Genomic DNA, 12,159 nt, shown 5'->3' on the forward strand with positions numbered 1-12,159 from the left:
GCGCGCATATTCGACGGTACCGCCTTGTCATTGGTTTACCCAGGTGCCATTCCAACACCATTGCTACCTCTCATTGGCTGAATCTTTGAGAAAGTTGTAGACTCAATCAATGGAAGTCGCGGGGAGACGGAGCTCTGTTCGTTTGTATATTTTATTTACGTGACCATATGTTTGGTTTATGTTAAAAAAAAAGAATCAAAGAACCAGTTCTTCTTGTTTTGGGGAACCAGTTCTTGTCGTTCACGTTCGGGATTCGTTCGTTGTAACGAATCAGTCGCGACCGACACATCCCTAGTGTCCATCATGTCCCTTCACTACAACTCCAGAACATCGACCTGCCTCTCTGCGACCGGTGGACCTTTGGCCCCGCCTACCTTTCCCCGCCCCGCCCCCACCCTTGCGCAGCTCCTTGTCCTGGATGAAGCCGGCGAACATCTGGGTCTCCATGAAGAGCTGCAGGAACTGCCGCACGCCGCGGGACGGGTGCGACTTGCGGAAGGCGTCGCGCTGCAGCTCGCGGGTGCCGGCCGACGCCTCGGCCATGTGCAGCGGGTAGTGGCCCACCAGCTCCACGAAGAGACGCACGAAGGCCTCCGACACCAGAGCGCTCAGCTGCTCGCTGCGGTCTGGGGACGGGCGGCAGGGACACCGGGGTTAGACGGCGGCGGTGTGGTCGGCAAGTTCACACTTCACCGGAGCTAGCTCAGGTCACACAGTTTAAAATGAACTAGTTCATGGCCATGGTTCACAATTTTGAATTTTGAACTCAGTTCACAGTCCCAGAAAATGAACTGCTCACATTCATTTCTTTTTTTAAATTATATTCTACATTTACATTTAGGGCCGTATTCTATTATTTCTCAGTAGAACCTCCTCCTACCCATCCACCCCCAGCCCCCCAATCGTTGCGACTGCTCACGGCCCAAACTAAATTAATTACTGTATACTACTGTAGAATCAAGATTACTAAAGCCAAGAAAAAACAATGTGAGTATATGTTTTACCTAGAGCTGTCAGTTAAACGCGTTATTAACGGCGTTAACGCAAACCATTTTTTATCGCGCGATTAACGCAAATCTTATTTTTTTTTTTTTTTCTTTGGCTCAAAACAAAGAAGCAGTAGCCTGACTGCTATGTTCAAGGCAGTATCTTTGTTGGTTCATCGTTCAATTGCACCATAGGCTTTTTTTTTTATCGTCCTGTTTTGATCAGTATATGCTAATGTTGTTATCAATAAAAACAACATTTGCACAAGGCAAGCCGATGCACTTCACCATGTTGATAAGAGCATTAAAATGAGAAAAAATTATGGGACAAAGAAATCAAGGGATATTTAGCATAGAAAAAATAATTATTTTAATCGCTTGACAGCACTAGTTTTACCCCTTAAACAATGTGCAGACAGTATTTATGCGGACAGTGAAACACCGAGCTACCCCCAGCGACCGGTCAGTTGGACTTGGGTGGAGGAACTTTGCAGCTGTTGGCTCAAATGCTTATCTTGACGACCGTCTTTATGTCGCAAATATTTCCGACACAAGACTGACGTTGGCCGACGTTCAGACTTCTACCGTTCAAATCTGTACTCGTTTGTTCACAAAACTCTTTAAAATATTCATATGCACTATTGGCTTCAGCGGTAGCTACGTTGTTTTCTGAAGCCATGCTGGCATGTCGCTCGCAGTTAACCCACGGGAGCCGGTAAACAGCGTGCGAGCGTCGAGTACGTTCAGTTCACCGTTCACCAAATACATGAGCGCGTTCAATGAATGCCGCTCCTTTAGCGCGTTCATGCACCACATGCATGCATTTATCCGTTGTATGGGCCTACATGGTAGTTGTACTTCAGTACTTTGATATTTAGAAAAATAATAACCCTACTGACAAAATGTTAACTACTTTTAACAATCTGTAAATAATATAACATCTCAAACTATAAACAAATGTCTCGTTCTTGTTGTGTCATTCCCCTTGTTAAGCACTTTGTGTTAGCGTTATGAACAACTAAAACAAAAATAATCCATGATTCAATGGACCATGATTCCAAGACCTATCATGGCTATTATTAAAGGGGGACTACATCTCTGTGAGTCATATTTCCCCGTTGGAGTTAAACCTTCAATGATAAAAGAGATGCTATGTAGGCTGCCTTCATAGACATATTTAAATAGACGCCAGAGTGACTACTTGACCATTGCAGGTAAACGGAAATGCAGGAACTGCTGTTTTTTTTGGATCAGAACGTTTACATTTGTCAACCGATTTCAATTTGAAATAACATTATAAATATTCATATAATATGATATGATATTTTATCCTAAAGGCCTATATAAAATATAATATCATAAAATATATATTTAATTGTTTAACTCCTAATTTAGATCCTAAAACCTTGGATTAAAATAAGTAACTGAAATTAGTAGAGAATTGTAAATGTAAGAGTCAATTTTTTCCAGAAATAAGGCAGCTCACGTTTACTAGACCGTTTACTGGCCGGTCTTTGCCTCTCCAATGCGGCGGTGACGTTGACGTACGATCCAAAGGCCAATGCCTTGTCTTTGTATACATGTCTACGCCTGCTTACCCCGCCCACTTCCTGTTCACCCCAACATCAGGCTAATGTCAGTTAGGGAATAGTATTTTCATGCTTAAGAATCTGACCTACAGAGCTACACACTGGCCAAATCAGTTTCATAGACCTCTGCGCTATTTAAGGTCACGCTGTTTCTCTGTTGCCGCTGTGTCACTTGGGGATGTTTCTATAACCCAACGTGTCCATATTTTGAGATACCTATCACCAACGCTTTAAACACCAACAAATACCATCTATTTCTTTGTTTCTAGCCTTGAACGCTTCAAATACCCTTTATTTCTGACCGCTAACAATTATATTTCTGACTTCTTGTCTAACCCTAACCCTAACCCTAACCCTAACCCTGAACACTTGTCTTTATGACTGACTCCTCTGAACTGTAAAACGTGGTGGAATCACCACTGTGTTCCCTCTTTCAAAAACATTCTCACATGTCTTTGTCTCGGTTATTGTTGCCTCTGCCTTTGGACGGGTTCACGGTCTCAGGTGGAGATTTAGAGGAGGAATAGCATTTCCTGGACTGAGTACTCCTTCAGCTTCACTTGAAGTGGTGGGGCGACTGTACACTGTGTATTTGGAGGGGAAAGTATTAGTAAAACGGGATTTGGCAACTGATTTGAGGAGTGAGTCGTTAGATTGTTCTCGTTCTCAGCAGTGTTTTCAGATTAATAACTTGTTGGGGACTGGATGAAGGAACATTGGCTCTTCTTAAGTGCATGACCTCAGCAGTAAGGTACCAGCCATGGGGGTGTGGAAACATATGGCCTCCCAGCCAAGGATTAGTCATCCAACTAAAGGTAGTAGGATTGTGTGTTAAAGTGCATTCAGACAATTTGAGGACATTTGGCACTAAGCTCGGGGAACCTTCTCCCTCCCCTAACCGGTTTACTCGTGTTGCTAAGACGACGCGTCACCATTCAGCGGGTGGCTACTTGCCATAATATTAATAAAGAAAAATCAATGATAAAAAATCGAAAACAAGAAGGACCGGACGAATGAGTCCTGAGCCCCAAACAAACGGTGTCTCTGAGCGTTCCTTGAAACGCGGGCCGTGCCGCTATCTCCCTCTCCCACATGGGGACGGCTTCCTGTCTGCTTATCCAGCCGGCCTGACTCACCGTCTCCCGTCGGTCCGACCCCCTTCAGTCACAGACGACGTCTCCGTAAAAACAGGAGGAAGAGCAGAGCCCCCCCCCCCCCCCCGCACCCCTTTAAAGATAATGAACACTAGCGTCTGCTTTACAAAGCGGCGCTGCTAGCTCGAGAAGCAACACCAGGTAGCATCATGTGGCCCCAAACATCTTCATCACCCCCTGTCAGTTCATATCCTGTGTGTGTGTGTGTGTGCGTGTGTGTGTGTGTGTGTGTGTGTGTGTGTGTGCGTGTGCGTGTGTGTGTGTGCGTGTGTGTGTGTGCGTGTGTGTGTGTGCGTGTGTGTGTGTGTGTGTGTGGAGCGCTCTACAATCCACCGAAACGCCCTTTAAGGACACTTTAACTTTGACTGTGCTTCTCTAAAGGAACGCCCTGTCAAGCGGGGCGCGTTCAACTCCATGCAGGGCCGGATTATCCATAAGGGCATGTGGGCCGTGCCCAGGGGCACCAACCATTGACAACCAGTGAGGGGGGGGGGCACCACATGAAACAAGCTTTAAAAATATTTTTCGATTTTCTTTATATTATTCACTTAAAATTGTTGAAAGACCATACAAGACTCGTTTATGAATATTAATTACACAAAAATAACAACAATAAATAAATCAAGATGACCACTATCACTCCCCCTCCCCAACCTGTCGGAATTGAGTTGGGGTCTTCGAGGTATAGTGCCCAGGGGGGCACCACATTGTGTTAATACGGGCCTGACTCCATGGCCAACCGACGAGGGCAACAATGGCAGCGAGCGTCTGGCAGCGTGTGATGGCACCGAGGTCATTGTTGTCCGGGACGGTTCCCCCCCTGAACTCAGGAAGTACGCCGCGAATTAGCGCCTGACCGACTGTCAGACTCGACGTCTGAGCAACCCGCTTTTGTCTGTGGAAGTGCCGGTCAGAGGAAGAAGAAAATAAAACAACTTTAAAAAAAAAGTTTTGTTTACGTCTCGACGGCGAGTGTCTAGGGTTCACTATCGCCAGACACAACTGTTGAGGCGCACTTTAAATGGTTGGAGGCTCGCCTCTGTCCTGGGGAATCTCTAGGTCCTTACTTTCTTCAGTTGGAGAGAGAACATCAAAGTGCTCTAAAATATGCAGAATAAAACATGGAGAACATGTATCTCCACGGTGTCGATCATGAAAACTAACAAACAAGCCCAAGAATATTCACACATAATAAGAACATGCGTAGGCTACTTGTGTGCATATTGAACAACATTTTAAGTATTGGAGTCAATTAACGCATAATAAAGACCCAGAACATGGCCATGTATTTCCTGGTCCCTAAATAAAACGAAAGTCCGGTCAGCCTCACACACCAACACTAAGGACAAACAACACGTCATTCAAACGGGGAAACCAGAGGATAACCCAACGCTGTTGGTCTGTTAGCTGGACCTCTGAGCCTACTGCTGGGGGCCGGGGCATGGACCCTAGGATGTGGGAGGGGGGGAACCGAGTGCTTGAGGGGTTGGGCCTGCGCTCACCTCTGTACTAAAAACCGATCTTCCAATCAAAAAATACAACGCTCTCTTTAAACAGGTCAACAGCGGAACCACTTTAAGTAATATTTTACGGAACGATAACATAGCTGCCTATATTCCCACGTCAAATGCTGTACGATGAAAACGATGAGCCTTGCAGTTTCCACCCTCATCGCGACCCGTGTGTTACTCCTTACACACGGAGTAACACGCTCCTAACACGCTGACCTGGGAGGTTCTGACTCCTAAAACATAGGAAAAAAACGTCATAACTTCACTCACCCCATCTGCAGCAATACACTGCCCTTAAAGAGAGACACTTTGCCTTCATGCACACATATCTGACCTTTATTTATGCAGGAAGGTCCCATTGAGATATAATATCTCGTCTTGCAGGGAGTCCTGGCCAAGATTAAGTGCCAAAAAGTGCAATTGATAGAAAACCACAATATGGACGTATATCCCTTTACTCTGTTCTGGCCTTTATCCCTGACTGTAATCTTACAAGTGAACTTGTAAATAATGTACATCACCAAATAGTCACCAATGCAGCTCCTGGCATTAAATACATCCCGAGCTGATACTGAAATAGAGATATCTAAAGATGCATTTCATTAGTTATGTATGATCAATATTACAGCACTGGTGATAGCAATGAAACAGCAGTCATACCTAAATGTTACAAATGATTTCTAACAATATAGCAATGCAATTGTGTTAGTAGATGAAAAGAACATACAAATATTGATGCTTTTAAATGTAGAATAAGCGTTTGACAGCGTTTTGCAAAGAAATGACTTTATAAAGGACTTTACTCCTGACGTGGCAGAAATACAAGAGTTATTGTTGCAGAGCGGGAAGCAAGTGGATCGGAATATAAAGAAATCTTTACGTCAATACGAGAGACAGAAAGAGAGAGAGAGAGAGAGAGATAGGGAGGGAGGGAGGGAGGGAGAGAGAGAGAGAGAGAGAGAGAGAGAGAGAGAGAGAGAGAGAGAGAGAGAGAGAGAGAGAGAGAGAGAGAGAGAGAGAGAGAGAGAGAGAGAGAGAGAGAGAGAGAGAGAGAGAGAGAGAGAGAGAGAGAGAGAGAGAGAGAGAGAGAGAGAGAGAACGGGGATAGTTGAGTTTGAAGTGCAACTAAAACGCTGCAACTTGCAACCGAACATGGAGTTCTAAAACTAGACTTCGGAATCCCCAGTACACTTTTAAACTGATACATAACAAAATGCACGCAATAAAAAGACACCAATGACAGCCAGTCAAGTAAGTTCAGTGGGTGAAGGGGCGCTTCGGAACGGGTCAGAAACAGTCACAGTCGGGATCGGATCGGATCCAACGCACACCGCCCGCACGGACTAACACAGCTGGGAGCGTTTAAAGAGCGATCCGTCTTACCTGCGAGACGTCATAGCAGTCTTGGAAATGTGTCAAGTGTCCTCGAATGAGAAGTGAAAGTCCAATAAAGTGGAGCCTTCCCCTTGCCTACCTCTGCCGTGTCTGCGCTGTGAGGGGAGGCGTGCTGAACTAAAGATATCTCTGCACACCCCGCCTCCTAGCGGCCCGGCCGCCGGCCATCGGCCCGCCCTGTCTGCGTGGACCGTAGACTCATGATATCATCCGGAGGCGCTCACAGATTTTGGTCGTGTTTTTATCTATTATATTTTGATGATATCGCTATGCTATATTACATTATATTTCATAAAGATGATGAACTCCGGGAGTCCGCAAACAGAAACAATCCCTTTCTTCTTCATGTTGCTTCAGGGAGGCATAGCATCAAACAAAATTCGTGGAAAAGTTCAAATATTTCAACTCGACTGAAGTGTTCGTGCGAGTAGAATCATGCGAAATCCGAGTGAACGAGGTTGTTCTCACTCAGCGCGCCATTCATCAATTTGCGCCCCAGGTTATTCTGTTATATTCTATTTGTATGTTACAGTAAGCACTTATTGTCACGGCAATGGGACAATAAATTCAATGAGCGAACATGTATAGCCTATATAGCTTATATAATATAGAAATAAGTATATAAAAAACAATATATGTGCATGCATGGAATCCACATGTAATCCATCCTGGCTAGAATGCATTTGGAGGTTTCAGGACTATGACTTCAAACCACTCTTCAGGACATTGCCCTAACGATTTTTAATTTAAAAACTAAATTAGCCCTACTGTTAAAGATTGTAGGCTATAGTATAATGTGTTTGTGTTGTATTACTAAGTTTAGACATAGGCCTATATTTTAATTTTTTTGAATGATGAGGTTCAAAAACATGATGTCAGATTGAAAAGGCAAACACCCTAGCCCAGAACAACCCACTGTATGAGTGCAGGTGTGTGTACACTCCTTAGCTTCTGGGTTATCAGCTCAAACTGACGGGCCGTTTCTATTGTAACTCTACTCCACTGTTCAGTCCGTCAGTGTCTCACGAGGACCAATGAGATTCACTCTGCCTCTCCAGATTACCGTGTCATTACGGGACCATCCCCAGAGAGAGAGAGAGAGAGAGAGAGAGAGAGAGAGAGAGAGAGAGAGAGAGAGAGAGAGAGAGAGAGAGAGAGAGAGAGAGAGAGAGAGAGAGAGAGAGAGAGAGAGAGAGAGAGAGAGAGAGAGAGAGAGAGAGAGAGAGAGAGAGAGAGAGAGAGAGAGAGAGAGAGAGAGAGAGAGAGAGAGAGAGAGAGAGAGAGAGAGAGAGAGAGAGAGAGAGAGAGAGAGTGAGTGTGTGTGTCAGAGGGAAGAGAGATGGGGAGGAAGATAGAGAATGCGAGAGAGAGTAATACTGATGCCAGTAGGTTGTGGTTATCAGTGGAGGTTAATCTAGAGTATGGCTGATATTATACAATTGTGTGTGTGTGAGAAGAGTTATTAAGTGTGTATGTGTGCTTCGGGGAGAGAGAGAGAGGGAAAGAGAGAGAGCGAGGAAAAGATAGAGAGAGAGAGAGAGAGAGAGAGAGAGAGAGAGAGAGAGAGAGAGAGAGAGAGAGAGAGAGAGAGAGAGAGAGAGAGAGAGAGAGAGAGAGAGAGAGAGAGAGAAGTCAAATTGACACGGATAAGATAATAGGCCTGTTGTCCATTTCAATCAACAGCAGGAGAACAGAAAGAGGCCTAAGATAGAGCAGCAGAACAGAGAGAGGCCTAAGATAGAGCAACAGGAGGACTGAAAGAGGCTTAAGATTGAGGTTTAAGATGGAGCGGCCGAACTCAAAGCACACTCCAGCTCTCAGAACTCGACTGCCGTATCTAAATAATCAAAAGAGCCCCAATCTCTCTAACAATGCCCGTTGCTACCCTCCACCTGGGTGACCTGGGCTGGGCTCCTCCAGACAAGGAGGCAGAGCGGTGCTGTTGGAAAGCCAGGTCATTGTACGGTGTGCTGATGACGATACATGGCCTGGTGCCCCATGATGCCACGCGGGACGTCTCCCTGAGTGTGTGTGTGTTTGGTGATGGCTGGTTCAACCTGTCCACACTGATTGCCCAACATGCAGCAGGTGTGCAGCCTCACCCAGACCCAGAGTCCGATCAGACCCCGGCCAGGTGAGGCCGTTTAGATCCACGCTCACTCCCTCTCTCTCATTGATCATTCGGGTAGATAGTGTCTCAAATCGAATTTGAATTTGTCCGACTGATTCAGGCTGTCCTTGCAGGATCCCAACTCCCTCATAGCCCCAAACACTGACCCCAAAACACAGCATGGCTGCAGCCTGCGGTCACAGAGTTAAAGCGGAGTTCAACAATACTTTACGAGCGATGCTAACGAGCGCATGGTTTAGACATTAAGTTTGAGGAGGGAACAGCGGTTAGCTTTGGGTCATAGCAGTGACAGAACTCGTTATGAAGATATACACACTGGACCCACCATGATACACACTGGGCCCACCATGATACACACTGGGCCCACTGTGATACAGACTGGACCCACTGTGATACAGACTGGACCCACTATGATACACAGACTGGACCCACTATGATATACAGACTGGGCCCACCATGATACACAGACTGGACCCACCATGATACACAGACTGGACCCGCTATGACAACAGACTGGACCCACCATGATATACAGACTGGACCCACTATGACACACAGACTGGACCCACTGTGATATACAGACTGGACCCACTGTGATATACAGACCCACTATGACATCTGAGCTGTGCGGTCCGTTTTATTGACGCCAGGTGTGAGAGCCGCATGGCAATGATGATATGACAGCCAATGTGGCCAATCGTATACAATCATGGTCAACCAAACAATATACCAATACCATATTTTGCCTTTATACGTTACAACACAACCATCAAAACTGCCATCAAAACATGTCCAACCCTTTGATCGTTGGACGGCCATGTTATTTTTCAATGTTCAATTAATGCTATTTATATTTTTAGTTTCATTTAATCTATATTTCATTGGCAACTTTATTGCATCAGCAAATTTTCAATGAATTTCAATAATTTATTTCATAGATCATTTTTCAACAGTCAAGTGGCAAACATGTTCTGTCCAACAAGAATGCATGTTAATAGACATTGTGCAGAATTCACAAGTACATCATGTGCACCTTGCGCGGAAGAACAAGAACAATGCACTCCCTATCGTCATGTAATATTTAGTTGGCCAGCAGTGACATCTGCTGGCGAGATTTGAAACTCCACCCATGGTTTCAGTTTTGATATGACACGTGAATCGAGTCGTACGGAAGCGTAATCAATGCATTCAATAAATACAGTAAATTCTGCTCTTGTTTTTCTGAATCGACGACATAATTAAGTCGGAATTCTGAAAGATGTTGTAATGCTGGAAAAGATGATGCTCTGTTTTTATGTATTAAAGAGTTTATTTATCAGAATTCTGAGAAATGTTCAGGTAAAAAGATCTGTTCTTATTTTTCTGAAATAATGAGATACCTCAAAATTCTCAAAACGACACACTGTCATTCACTTGAGAACTCTAATTCATAGGAGTCCCGCCTGTTGAGTTGAATCCAGTTCAATTCTGGTTTATGTTTTAGACGGTGGGCGATACTAACGTCCATCAGTAATATTGATGGTATTGTTATTGGTTTGTCCACTTTGCTCAGGAACCTCAGGACTGTCGGGTCGTTCAGACGGAACGCCCATCATGACCTGCTGGACATTGTGGCGTTTCTCCAGGATCAGTTGAACCGATAGGGCATGCTCCACGGATATAAGATGATGCATCTGAAATGCATTCTCTTCTGAAATATTTTAATTTAATGACAAGCGTGTGTTGCAGCAATTTAAAGGTTCAAACGAGGCCAAATATCCACCAAACTACAAAAATGGATTGGTCATTGAATTACCATGAATAAAACCAGAAGTGATTTGATACGGCTTGTATTATCACACGCCCTTTAAGGGCAGGTAAGAGTTTATAGAATACTTTTTCCATGCCTTCCTCAACGAGGGCGTATGGATGCATTCAAATCCGACCAATGAGAAGCCATGGCAGCGTCGACACCTCATGAATATTAATGAGTCGCCTGGGTTTCGTTGCAGGTGAGGACCAGGACGAAGGAGTGTTTCGACGCTCTCAATTAAAGTAAGGTAATATGAACGATGTCTATGTCAAAACTGATATCCTCGTAATTATATTCTTGTCGTTTACCCTTTTTAAAGAGTTCAGGTGGTTTATAAATCTATCATTGCATAAAAAGAGTGATACGTTTATGGTGCCATTCTTAGTTTCGCTTTCACTTAGTTCGCTCACGGAGAAACAACGAAGACCTTCACGGTTGTTGTTATAAAATAGGATTGTTTTTTTTCAAGAAACATTCTGGCTCCTCGGAACATCGTAAGAGACCCTGAGTCACTGCTGATGAACCATCAATAGAGCCATAACTCCAGATGCAGACCTCCTGTAGGCCCACGGCCTGCTCATTGTGTCCAGGCCTACACCCAGTCCTCCAGGCTGGTGATCAGCCCCTAGGCCCTGAGATCGTCAGCAGCCAGGTGACTGTTTGGGGTTTGTTTGGGATGAGTAAGGTGGAGTGTTCCACCCAAAGGAATCCTATATTAAACAGAGGATCCAATAAATCTAGAAAAGGATGTATCCTAATGAAGATAAAAGTGGTACATTATATTTGTGACACGCACTTTTAACACTCACAGATGTATTTAAAAGCAAATGATAAAAGCATTAGATCACAGTTAATGCAGACAGACAAGGTTAACAACTCTGTTTAACAGCTCTAATGTTTACAAACTTCATATTATTTTGGTTTAGAGAAAAGTCTTAAAGGTACAAGTTATTACATTTATTAACTCCAGAATATTTTTTTATCTCCCTCCAGATGTTTCTGAACTTCAAGAAAGTCGGTAGCTGCAAGGCAATGATGATATGGCGGCCGTAGTATAGCGTGTGTGGCCCATGTATTTAGAATATACAAAGCAGGATAAAACAAAAAAACTTATTTGGCCATGATTGAATAACAAGACTTGCACTGACACAGAAGAAATATCTGCCAAAAATCTGCCAAAAACAATCAGATGGGTGACAGTCATGCAAACTGGACCACCATGTTCTTCCAAATCATGTTCCTAATATGTTCAGTTTGTAATACTTATGGCGTTGCTAGTGCTGCATCACCATCGTGTGCCAGTGATGAATACAGAGCGGGACAGCTCTGCTGCCTTGCATGTCCTGGTGGTAAGAGTCCATTAACCCAGCTGTTGTCAAGCTGTTGTCCAAAATACTTCTGTATGATTTCTTCAACCAAATCCATTGGAAAACAACATATTTTAATGTTCTTTCCAACAGGATATAGGGTTCATAGGGATTGCACAGCGACACTCATTACATTGTGCTCAAAGTGCCCCGATGGTACTTTCAAAGAAGGCCTTAGCGGACAGAAGCAGTGCTCTGCCTGTACACAGTGTGTCACAGGTACATCTATATTAT

The 12,159-nt window shown here is 44.3% G+C and overlaps 1 long non-coding RNA gene across 1 annotated transcript; it reads right to left on the minus strand.

Annotated features, from left to right (window-relative positions):
- Positions 1–632: 632 nt before the first annotated feature.
- LOC115533394 (uncharacterized) lies at positions 633–6,837 on the minus strand. Its single transcript, XR_003974191.1, has 3 exons — positions 6,624–6,837; positions 1,384–4,624; positions 633–1,004 (listed from the first exon to the last, which is right to left on the minus strand). It is a non-coding gene; the product is annotated as an uncharacterized LOC115533394 (long non-coding RNA).
- Positions 6,838–12,159: the final 5,322 nt, after the last annotated feature.

This window comes from Gadus morhua, chromosome 1 (assembly GCF_902167405.1).
Source record: "Gadus morhua chromosome 1, gadMor3.0, whole genome shotgun sequence".
Lineage (NCBI taxonomy): Eukaryota > Metazoa > Chordata > Actinopteri > Gadiformes > Gadidae > Gadus > Gadus morhua.